Raw genomic sequence first — 12,922 nt, forward strand, 5'->3', positions numbered from 1 at the left:
GGAGCCATAGTAGTTACTATGTGGGATGTCCCATAGCAATGCCAACTGAAGAGAAAGCGACACAACAAAAGTAGGGCAATAAGAGACAAGAGGACTTATATTGCAGCCTGCAGTACAATGCACCCAAGGTCAACATCCTCATGACCTTTTACATCTATTTGATATAATCTGGTAAATGTATGGACAGAAGACCAAGTTGGGGACTTGCAGATTTGAGCCATGGTGATGCACTGCCCAGGAAGCACTAACAGCCTTAGAGGAGTGCATTTTGATTTGAGAGGGTGGAATCCACCTCTTTGAACCATAAGCTTGAATGATTACTTGTCAAATCTATTTAGAATAGTAGATTTCAATGCTGCCTGTCTATTTTTTAGGACCTTCAGGCAACACGAAAAAAAAACATCAGTTTTCCGAATCTGAGCGATTGCCTATAAGTAGACATTGACTGCTCTCACCAAATCAAAAAAATGTAGTGATTTTTCTTCCAAAGTACAGGGTTCTGGAAAAAAGATGGTAGAACAATATCCTGGTTTAGATAAAAACATTATATGGATTGAGAGGAAGGAGTGATTACACTCATGGAAAAGAATAGCAGAAAGAGCTCAGAAACACAGAAAATGGGAGGAAAGTGTCAGTGACAGCAAATGAACGCAGGGAGGAGACACTTTGGGGAGAAAAACAACTTTTTCAGCTGGTATTCAGCTAATTTGAGAAACTTTGGTAAAAATTTAGGATGAGGACGCAATACTACCTTATCCTTGTGAACAATAAAAATATGGCTCTTTACAAGAAAGAGCAGCGAATACTGATACCCTTCTTGCAGCAGATATGGTTACCAGAAAAAAAAAGGGAATATGTTGTATTGGCCCAAAAAGGCTGTTTGGTAATGCTGACTAAACTAAATTGAAGTCCCAAGGCTTCAGGGGTTACTTAACCGGAAATTAAGCTGTGTTACCCCCTGAATAAATTTATGGACTGAAGAATGGGAAGCAAATGATCATTGAAATAATACCAATAAGGCCGAGACCTGTCCTTAGGAAGCACTCAATGCCAGCTTCATTTCTCACCCCATCTGTGGAAAAGTCAAGGACTCTACCTAGACTTATTTCCTGGGGTGCAGCTCCTGGTTTCACACCAGGAGACATATGTTTCCCAGACTACGTAATATATAACCATGGAGGCCGGCTCTGAATTAACCAATGTAGAAAACTACCAAACCTGACAGCCCACGCTTCTTCAGAGTGTGGGCCTCAATAGCCAAACCGTTAAATTTAGCATTGGTAAAGTAGGATGGAACTCCGTACCTAATGAGAGAAGGTCTGACCGTGAAGGTAGGGTCCATGGGTTCCCTACTGCCATCTCTACGATCTCTGCATACCAAGATTTCCTGGGTCACAAGAATCAACGACTACCCTTCCTGCTTGATTCTGTGAAGAAGTCGTGGATGCAGGCAGAATAGGAGAATGCACAAATCAGTGAGAACCGAATCCATGGGAATAGCAAGGCATCCGTTCCACATGCTAGCAGATCCTTTGTTCTTGACACAAAGTTGCCGATCTTTTTTTTTTGATCCTGGACGCAAACAGATCTATGTTTGGGATCCCCAATCCTTGACATATTGACAGGAAGATATCGGGGTAAAGGAACCATTCTCCCAGGAACAACTGCTAGTGACTCGAGTAGTCCGCCTGCCAATTTTCTATTCTTAGGCCGCGTACACACGAGAGGATTGTCCGTCCAACTAAGTCCGTCAGACAATCCGACAGACAGTCCGTCCTACTTTTGAATGAACGGACTTGACCACACACAATGAACAGACAGTCCACTGAAAGCTTGCGCGATGACGTGTACAGCACGTACGACGGGACTAGAAATACGACGTCCAATACACTGCAATGCAACCTTCGGCCGTGTAAATCCTTTCTGAGCATGCGCCATACTTAGTCCGTCCAACTAGCCTACTCACGAGCGGACTGTCCGCTGAAACCAAAGTTGGACGGACTGTATTACGGAAATTCCGAAAGACTTAGTCCGCCAGACTGTCCGCTGAAAAAGTCAGCTGAAGCCCACACACAAGCGGACTGTCTGCTGAAACACATTTCAGCGGACTAAGTTGGACGGACAATCCTCTCGTGTGTACGCGGCCTTAGAATGAAAAACTGCCAAAAGGCAAAGTACATTGTTTTCTGCCCAAGACAGGATAAGATTCACCTTTCTCTGGGCCGCACAACTTCTTGTGCCCCCTTGGTCATTAATAGAGTAATTGCTGTGGCATAATGGATTGAATCATAGCAGGACAATACCTTAAACTGAGCATTCAGGCCCTCAGGACCAAGTGTTCTGCCTGAATTTCTAAAATGTTAATGGGCAAGGCCATTTCTGATCCAGGCCACTTCTCCTGGACAGCTGCCTCTTGCTGGAATGTCCCCCAACCTAAACAAAAAAAGGTTGGCTTATGTTGTTACTATTTCCCAGGTAACTAAAGGAAGGATTTTCATCTTTGCAGATTTTTGGATGTTAACCATAAACTGAGGCTCCGGCGCACCCAGCCTACAGCACCTGGTAATTCCAGGTGGTCTTTCATCCAGATACTGACCAGGCCTGACCCTGCTTAGCCCCCAAGATCAGACGAGATCGAGCGCTATCAGGGTGATGTGGCCATAGGCTTTGCAGTCAGACACATTGAGAATGTAGAGCTTGAACTTTTTATTTCAAGCCGAATGATACTGTTTTGCAGCAGTCTAGAATGAGACTGAGCATAAGGAACAACCTCGAATGAAGCCACCATCTTTTCTGTCAACCTCATGCAAAGTTGAATAGTGTCAGAAACCATGAAACAGACTGAGACAGAAGTACAATCAAATCACACTTGTTTATTAATAAAAATAAAAAGGTAAATAGAAAAAAGCGTAGTCAAGCATAGCCAGAGTCCTGTAGCCAGATCGTGTAGTTAGCCAGTCCAAAGTTCATTAACCAGATCGGGTAATCAGCCAGGCCGGAAGTCAGGGATCCAAGGAGAGCAACCGCAAGCAGGATAAGAAGCCAGGTGGGATGTCAGCAAGCCAGTCTTGAAACAAACAGCAGGAGATGGTTCCCTGTGATGTGACCAACGCAAAGGCAAATGAAAAAGTGAGCAGGAAGGCTTTAAATAGGCAGGTCAGACGAGCATCACCGGGAACAGCTGGTAACTGTGGAAAGAGAAGAAAGCTGGCAATTAGCCGACAGCTGAGCAGCCAGCCCAGAGTAGGAAGGGCTAAGCCAGCCCTGACAGTACCCCCCCTCAATGACACCTCTCCCTCGGAGGGCCACCGGGCTTGAGGGGAAACCGTCTATGGAACTCGCAGAGGAGAACAGGGGCATGTACGTCAGAGGATGAAACCCAGGAGCGTTCCTCCGGACCGTACCCCTTCCAATGCACCAGGTACTGTATGCGCCCACGGAACCTACGGGAGTCAACAATGGATTGTACCTCATACTCCTCATGTTCTCAACCAGAATAGGGTGAGGACGTGGCACCGAGGTGGTAAATCGGTTACAGACCAACGGTTTCAATAAGGAGACATGAAAGACATTAGAGATGCACATACTAGGAGGAAGGTCCAACTCGTAAGCTACTGAGTTAATCCTGCAAAGGATACGGAACGGCCCAATAAACCGAGGTGCAAACTTCAGTGAGGGAACACGAAGCCGGAGGTTGCGAGATGACAGCCAGACCCTGTCCCCAACCTGGTAGGAAGGCGCAGGCAGGCATCTGCGGTCAGCATGGAGTCTGTACCTATCATTAGCATGACGCAAAGCCTCCTGGACTTGTACACAAATGGAACGAAGACAATGGAGATGCTCCTCTAATGCAGGAATACTCTGCGGAACAAACGAGTCAGGCAACATGGAAGGTTGGAAACCATAATTCGCCATAAATGGAGACAATCGGGAGGCAGAATTCAAGGCACTGTTGTGAGCAAACTCTGCCTAAGGTAATAGGTCAGACCAGTTGTTATGATGGTCAGAAATATAGCAACGTAGGAATTGCTCCAAGGACTGATTGGTTCGTTCTGTGGCCCCATTAGACTGGGTGATACGCAGAAGAGAACGCAAGCTGGATTCCCAACTGTGCACAAAAGGCTCGCCAGAACCGGGAGACAAACTGACTGCCCCTATCCGAGACAATCACCTTGGGTAGCCCATGTAAGCGAAAGATCTGCCGAGCAAAAATGGAAGCCAGTTCCTTAGAGGTGGGCAACTTCTTAAGTGGAATACAATGACACATCTTTGAGAACCGGTCAACCACCATAAGGATAACAGTGTTGCCTTGAGAGTTGGGCAATTCCACAATGAAATCCATAGACAAGTGAGTCCAGGGCCTCTCTCCATTGGGTATGGGTTGTAGGAGGCCCACTGGAAGGTGTCGTGGAGTCTTACTCTGAGCACACACGGGACAGGCAGCTACGAAGGCAGTAACATCAGCCCATAGACTAGGCCATCAGAATTGTTGGGAGATGCTATTATGCTATTTTGGCTTTATCCTTCCAGACATGTAAATTTTGGTTGATGTCGGAGATGTCTCTTCAAATATTGTAACCACATACGCTCAAGAATTGGAGAAAGGGCTACCTCCACAGTGAGACTTAATAGATCGGAGATTGCAAGGCCAATGCCCCAGAATTTGGAGCAATAAGCGATTTATGACCCCTTGAACATACGTTTAATTGGGTCATTAATGTCTGATAAGCCTGCATTCTTTATGGTGATGGTACCAGCACAGTGGTGAATTATTTGGGCATACCTCTTTTGAGGCTCCTCAGATCATTCCTAGTTCTTTTGGGGATTTCACTCCATGCACAACGGACTTGTGATATGAACTATATCTAATCACTTTATGTATTATTTTTGCAATAAGTTGATGTTTGTATAAATGCTTGGGTGCATTTAATGTTACAGAGTGTTTTTCACATACTCTCTTACATACACATTTCTTTCTTTTCTGTATATGATAAATTGTCACATTTTTTGTCAATGTACACATAGCGCTGCACTTTATATTTTTCACATATTTTGGCTAAAAACATCCATATTTTAGCGTGTTGGCTGCTTTGTTCTTAACATTTGGAATTGCGCAGTGTCACATTGGGTGTATTGAATTCTCAGGATGGCCAGCTGCCTTGGGAGAATGGTAAGTCTGGAGCACTGCAGTACGGAGACTCTCTGGGACAAAGCAGCAGTCACAAGGTTTATCAGGAGGAGCATGGACCTGAGCAGCAAGAATTTTGTCACCCAAAGGAGAAGTAAGACTGGTGTGAACCATAGCCAAGATCCGATCAGGAGGAATCATAGGAACCGGAACCGACTCCGACTTGGAAGTGGAGGAAAATTGTTGTGACAAGGCATCAGCCCTTACATTCTTAGTACCGGGTAAGAATGAGACAATGTAATTAAAGCTCGACAAGAAAAGAGCCCATCGCGCCCTTCTGGGAGAGAGTCCCTTAGCCTCAGACAACAATGTAAGATTCTTATGGTCAGTAAGAATAAGAACGGGCACAGTGATACCTTCAAGGAGATGTCTCCATTCTTTAAGGGCTAAAATGATCGCCAACAGCTCTCTGTCACCAATCTCATAATTGCATTTAGCAGGTGACAATTTCTTGGAAAAGTAGCCACACGGATGCATAGCGCTCTCAGAGTTAGGACGTTGAGACAGAAGGGTGCCAACTCCCGTCTCAGAAGCATCAACTTCTAGGATAAAAGGCAACGTAGGATCAGGATGTGCCAACACAGGAGCAGAAACAAAGACAGCCTTGAGAGTCTCAAAGCCCTAATGGACTCCGGAGACCAACTCTGTGGGTTACCATCCTTTCTGGTCATATCAGTCAGAGGCTTGACCAGAGATGAGAAGTTACGAATAAACTTCCGATAGTAGTTGGCAAAGCCCAGGAAACGCTGCAGAGGATGTAAACCCATGGGTCAAGGCCACTGTAGGACTGCCGACAGTTTCTCTGGGTCCATTGAAAAACCAGCAGTGGAAATGACATAACCCAGGAATGTTACCTGTTCACGATGGAACTCGCACTTCTCCAGTTTACAATAGAGATTTTTCTCTCTAAGTTTCTGAAGTACACAACAGACATCTGTGTGGTGGCTCTCCAGGGACTTGGAAAATATGAGGATATCATCAAGATAAACCACCACACACAATATGCAACAAATCTCGGAGGACATCATTAATAAATTCCTGGAAAACTGCCGGGGCATTACAAAGGCCAAAAGGCATTACCAGGTATTCATAATGGCCTGTTCTGGTATTAAACTCAGTTTTCCACTCGTCGCCCTCCTTAATGCGCACGAGATTGTATGCCCCTCTCAGGTCAAGCTTTGTGAAAACCGTCGCTCCCTTGAGGCGGTCAAATAACTCCGTAATCAATGGAATCGGGTAGGCATTCTTAATCATGACACGATTGAGACCCCTATAATCTATACAAGGTCTCAGTTCACCGCTCTTCTTTTTCACAAAGAAACCAGCACCAGCAGGAGACGAGGACTTGCGGATGAAACCTTGAGAAAGTGCGTCAGCAACATACTCCTCCATGGCCTTATCCTCCAAGACCGACAAAGGGTAAACCCGGCCACGAGGAGGTATGGCACCAGGTTGAAGGTCAATTGCGCAATCATAAGGCCGGTGTGGAGGCAAACTATCAGCTTGACCTTTATCAAAGACATTGCCAAAATCACGGTACTCCTCCTGCACGGAAAGGGAGTGAAGCGGTGCACAGGACCTTGGATACTTTCAGGAAGCATGTCTTACTGCATTGTGGTGACCAGAAGAGAACCTCATCACGGAGCCAATCAAAAGAGGGGTTGTGCCTCTGTAACCAAGAATAACCAATAACCAGCGGAAATCTGGGTGAGGAAATAACTTGGAATCAGATTATCTCATGGTGAAGAGCCCCCTACGGCCATGGACAACGGAACCGTCTCATGAGTCACATGGGCAGGCTGTAAAGGTCTCCCGTCAAGAGCCTCAATGGCAAGGGGAGTGTCACGCAGCTGCAGCGGAATCGAGTGCTGCGAAACAAATGCAGCATCAATGAACAGGCCTGCAGCCCCAGAATCGATTAGAGCCTGTATCTCGATGGATGACTCAGCCCAAGAAAGGGTGACCAAAACCAGGGGCTTATCCTTCTGGATAACAGGGGACGAAACAACTCCACCTAAAATGTGTATGTGGACCCGGGTATTGCCCCAAAGGACATGTATTAATGCAAAAATCATTTTTTTTAAACAATTGTTTTTTCAGGAGTAGTGATTTTAATAATACTTAAAGTGAAACAAAAAAATTAAATATTCCTTTAAATGTTGTGCCTTGGGGCCCCCTTAGTCTGCCTGTAAAGTGGCACATCTGTGCGATGTTTAGAACAGTGCCACAGCAATAATCACATTTCTAGAGGAAAAAAAATTATTTAAAGTGGAGTTCCACCCATAAATTAAACTTCAGCTGATCGGATTCCTCCCCCCTCCGAAGCCACATTTGGCACCGTTGAGGGGGGAGGGGGCAACAGATAACTGTCAAATCCAGGAATCTGCTCCCACTAGGCAATGTCTGGCCCCTCCTCCTTCCCCTCGTTGACTTCTGGGAGACACACAGGTCACAGAAGACAGCAGGGACCATTCAGAATGCACAGCGTGACTTGCGCATGCGCAGTAGGAAACCAGGAGTGAAGCCAAAAATGTCTTCACTGCCTGGTTCCCTTACCAGGGATGGCGGCGGCAGCACCCGGGTGATAGGAATGTGGGCTCCCTGGACAAGTAAGTGCCCTAATATTAAAAGTCAGACTTTAAATTTTTTTCCCAGGTGCAACTCCGCTTTAAACTTGCCCGCGGCTGTAATGTATTCCCGGTAATATAGATGAAAAATCAAGGAAACAAATGGCCTACGGTTCCCCCCTAGTCCAGATCAGGCCCTTCGGGTTTGGTATGGATATTAAGGGGAACTCCATGCCAAAACTTTTTAAAAAATTGGCGTGGAGTCCTCCCAAAATCCATACCAGACCCTTTTCTGAGCATGCATCCTGGAGGTACGGATAGGACGAGCGAGCGCCCCCCCCCCACTCCTGAACCATATCAGATGACATGCCTTCAACATAGGGGGCTGGGTCCTTTGCTCTGCACCCCCACCCCAAAACACCTTGTCCCCATGTTGATGGGGACTACAGCCTCTTCCTGACAACCCTAGGCTGAGTTTGTCAGGGTCTGCAGGCTGAATCTGGAAGCCCCCTTTAACAAGGGGACCCCCAGCTCTCGGCCCCTTCCTATGTGAATGGGTATCGGGTACATTCACCATCAGCTACCCATTCACCAAAAAGTGTCAAAAAGTAAAAACCACAGGCCACGCCAATTTTTTTTTTACATTTTGGCATGGAATTCCCCTAAAAATCTATGCAAGACGCAAAAGGTATGGTATGGATTTTGGGGGGACCCCATGCTGTTTTTCTCTTAATTCTGTCATAGGGTTCCCCTTAACCACTTCAATAAACTGTATTATATACTCTGCACTGCACTATATATCCTGCACTGTATTATATACACTATACTGACTGCAATATATATTCTCCACTGTATTATATATACTGCACTGACTGCACTATATACTGTGCAATGTATTATATATACTACACTGATGCCACTATATACTCTCCACTCTATTATATAGACTACACTGAGTGCACTATATATTCTGGACTGTATTATATATACAAGGACTGTACTATATACTCTGAACTGTATTATATATACTATACTGACTGCACTATATACTCTGAACTGTATTATATAGGTAGCTGTACCCCCATAAGGGCTGCTAAGTGTTGTGGCCCACCTATCACCCTGCCCAGTGTGAACAGTCCATTAGCTTTGTTTTTTTTTTTGTTTTATTGAGGGGACTGAACTTGGATGGGGTATAGATGTATGGGATGCCCAGTGAATTTTAGAACAATCAATTAGGACAACTTTTAGAACAAAGAATTGGAACAACTTATATACACTCCGGTATATGCAGATCTCTCTTTTTTTTTTTCAAATATAAAGTTTATTAATCTCCAACACGGGAAGAAGACACCAGTATTACAGCATTTACAAGGATACTACGTACATAACGGATATCCATTAGTCCTGTGATGCCGTCTGTCAGCAAAGAAAGAGGGCAAAAACCAAACCACATACATCAATAGTTGCATAAATCAACAAATAAACTCGTTGAGATCCTGGTCATATAAGCCCTAGTATCTTTAACTGGTCTCTCCTCCCAAATTTTCCATTTTCTACCTATTAACTACAAGTTCGGGGGGGGGTGAAGAGGGAGTGAAAGTAGAGCGGAGGAGGAGGTGGGCTGAGGGTAGGGCAGGGAGAAAAGAGGGGAGGGGAAGAGGGGATGTGGGAGGGTGTGTGGTGGGGGGGAGCGGCCGTGGCAGCCAGTACGAGAGTGTTCAAGTGGATCCTTCAGGGTTGTAGTCGACCTGTACCATGTAGTCCAGCATTCAGGAGTGCAAAAGGGAATTTCCCTCTGATGAGTAAATAAAGACATTCCAACCGGCCCATGTTTGTAAGTATATCTCGTGTTTGTGCTGTGCCGTGAGGACTAAGTCCTCCAGTTTACGTATTTACTCCACCCTGCGGAGCCAATCTGCTACTGTCGGAGGGCACGGCTGCTTCCATCGAATTGGGATGCATGCTTTAGCTGCATTCAATAAGTGACGTATGAGAGATTTTTTGTACCTTTTCATCGGCATTATCGATAGGTGAAGGAGGAAGAAGGCCGCCTCATCGGGGACTGTATAGTCTGTGAATAGCTGTGTGATATGTCGAACCTCCCTCCAGAAGTCGCTCAGCTTAGGGCAGGACCAAAAGATATGTAAAAGTGACCCTTCCCCCTCCATGCAGTGCCAGCAGCGATCTGAGGTGCCGGGGAAACACTTATGTAGTCTAGAGGGAGGGAGGTACCAGCGGGATATAATCTTGTAATTGGTTTCCTTCATCTTGCTGCAGATGGATGAGTGGGCCGTGCAGTCTATAATTTTTTGTTGTTGTGATGCCGAAAATGTACAATTAAGCTCTTTCTCCCATTTCTCTAAATAGGGCAATGTCGTTGGCGTTGAGGGCGTGTTAATCAGGGCATGCATCTGTGAGAGGAGTCTTGTAGTGATGTCAGCATCTGAGCAGAGGTCCTCAAAAGGTAGCAGTTGTCTATCGAAGTTACCAGTTTTCGGTAGGGAGTGTAAGAAATGGTGCAGTTGTGCAGCGTTCCAGAAAGGAAGCCGAAACCCCCCGGCAGGTCCATCAGTTCTGCTATTGAGGGCCATCGTCCATTCCGTCTAAACCTAGCCGCGCAGTCACAACCCGATTCCCGTAGAGTGTCAAAACTAGAGGGGGAGAGCCCGGGCGTAAAGTCTGGATGTCCTAAGATCGGGTAGAGAGGGGAGTCGTCTGAGGTGAGGCCGAATTGCACTGATGCCCTCCTGCTCTGGAGTAGCGTGTTCCCTATCAGGGGGTGCACTGTCAGATCCTTCGGGAGGGAATCGTAACACCACAGTGCACCTTTCAGCGCAACTGCCGTTTGGGCCTGCTCCACCCGTACCCACAGTTTGGATGTTGCATTATGCCTCCAATCCAAAATGTGGCCCAAGTGTGCAGCTAAATAGTATTTTCGGACGTCCGGTAGCACCAAACCCCCATGCTGTTTCGGTAGCGAAATAAGGTTTCTGCTTATACGTGGCTTCCTATTGGCCCAGACAAAACGAGTAAACAACGCATGTAGTTACTTAAAAAAGGAAAGTGGGACATGAATAGAGAGGGCTTGAATCAGATATAGAAATTTGGGCAGTATGCACATTTTGAGGAGGTTGCACCTGCCAAACCAGGAGTGTAAACCAGAGCTCCACTTTCCCAGGAGGGTCCGGACTCTTGCCAGGGCAGGGGGAAAATTCAATTCAAAAGTGTTTGTAATATCCATGGGAATCTGGATTCCGAGGTATGAGAGCGCCTCATTGGTCCACTTAAAAGGGAAACTCGGCTGTAGGGATCTCGCTTCTCAAGCGGTCGTGGCTAACCCCATGGCCGTAGATTAGATTTAGGTTGCGTTGAATTCTTTCAAAAGGTTTGGCAAAGAAATCCTAGGGTTGGATATTGTGAACAGCAGGTTATCCGCATATGCTGTGATCTTACAGTCTACGTCTCCAACTGACAGTCCCTGAATGTTCGGGTTTCGTCTGATTGTATTCAAAAAGGGTTCTAGGGTAAGAGCAAAGAGGAGGGGTGATAAGGGGCAACCCTGCCTGGTGCCGTTAAAGATGGGGAAGGGTGACGAGAGAAGTCAGTTCGCCTTTACTTGTGCCGTCGGGTTAGAATATAGTTTACCTATCCAGCCCAGCATGTTGTCACCTAAGCCGATATTACGCAGGACCGCAGATCTCTCTTCCTCCAGCACAACTCTTACTGCGGACCATTACTCCTCAGCTCCTCCATATATATATATATATATATATATATATATATATTCAAGTTCTTTTCCCAAAAAAAGTGTTTGAAAAATGAAAAATTGCTGCGCAAATACTGTGTAACATAAAAAGTTTGATTCCCTAGGGTGTCTGCTAAAAAAATATAAATGATATTTGGGGGTTCTGAGTAATTTTCTAGCAAAAAAATCATGATTTTTACATGTTGCATGCAAGTGGTTAATTACCACAAGTAAGTAATATACAAATAATTATTAAATATTGTTTTTAAGGTAATTTACTCTATTTTCAAAAACTGTACTCAAGCAGGAGGCTTAACAGACAAATTACTGAAACCAGTAATTTCGCAGTAAATAGATAAATAATACATTATTATGTTATAACATGTAGCATAATAATATATGATTTAGCTTGATTAAAATAGTACCTTTACAGCAGGCAGCAGATTCTCATTGTCCCTCTAAACTGTGTGAGAAAAACATGGGATTATGGGTAAATCTTATACCCATAAACCTATGCTTTTTTTTCTTATAGTTAAGAGGGCTGGGCTGGAAGGGAGTATTTGTCTTTTAGACACATGCCCCCTTCTATGTCCTCTCACACTGCAGTGAGAGGACAGCCTCCATTGCAGCATTTTTATTGGGCAGCTTGTTCCAATGGTGCTTTACTATTGGTCTAAGGCTCCAAGCTGTCCATTAAGCTCAGTGCTCAGTGAGAAGAAGTGAGAGTCTCTGTGACCCCAGGTCACCAAGCTACGACCCTCTCAAAGCTCGATTGTTTTTGTTTTATTCACCTGCCTCCCCTGACTGCACGTCCCTGGAGCTGTCCAATATTATTGTATAATATGTCATGTATGCAAAAACTAGAATGCAAAGGATAGAATAAAGAGGTTTGGTCTACAGCAACCAGAAGTTGGATTTTAGGTATTTCTCTTGCTTGCTATTGTTTATGAGCATTAGGACTTTAATTTTTATACATTAGGTACTCTGCTTCTCCTATACCTGAATGCAGCTTTAAATTCAAATGTATTCAGCAAAAACAGTTTAGTAGTCTAAAGTTTAGTTAAAGTCTATCTCCTAAACTGCAAATCAGGAACCTAGAGGTGACTGTACAAATCTTCATATTTTTTTTCTTAGTACCACAGGAGCCATGAAACCTGGGGCTAAAGGTATACAGATAGTCCCTGGGTTACAAACAAAATAGGGTCTGTAGGTTTGTTGTTCTTAAGATGAATTTGTTTGCGAGTCGGAACAGGTACATTTTTTAGTTGTAGCTACAGCCAAAAAAAAATGTTTAAATTTTTTTGGATAGCATAGGGAAGGGTTAACACCCCTGTAAAGTTTGTTTTGCTGGCTGTACCCCTGTTCAGAAGAGTTCATCTAACTTTCTGTCCCTGTGAAAATTGGATATTTAATCTTTTCGGT

At 44.9% G+C, this 12,922-nt stretch overlaps 1 pseudogene; it reads right to left on the reverse strand.

Moving 5' to 3' along the window:
• Nucleotides 1–2,547: 2,547 nt before the first annotated feature.
• LOC143985186 (5S ribosomal RNA) lies at nucleotides 2,548–2,666 on the reverse strand (annotated as a pseudogene).
• Between the last annotated feature and the right edge of the window lie 10,256 nt (nucleotides 2,667–12,922).

Source organism: Lithobates pipiens, unplaced genomic scaffold (assembly GCF_037356315.1).
Source record: "Lithobates pipiens isolate NorthernLeopardFrog02 unplaced genomic scaffold, aLitPip1_a1.2 Scaffold_16, whole genome shotgun sequence".
NCBI lineage: Eukaryota > Metazoa > Chordata > Amphibia > Anura > Ranidae > Lithobates > Lithobates pipiens.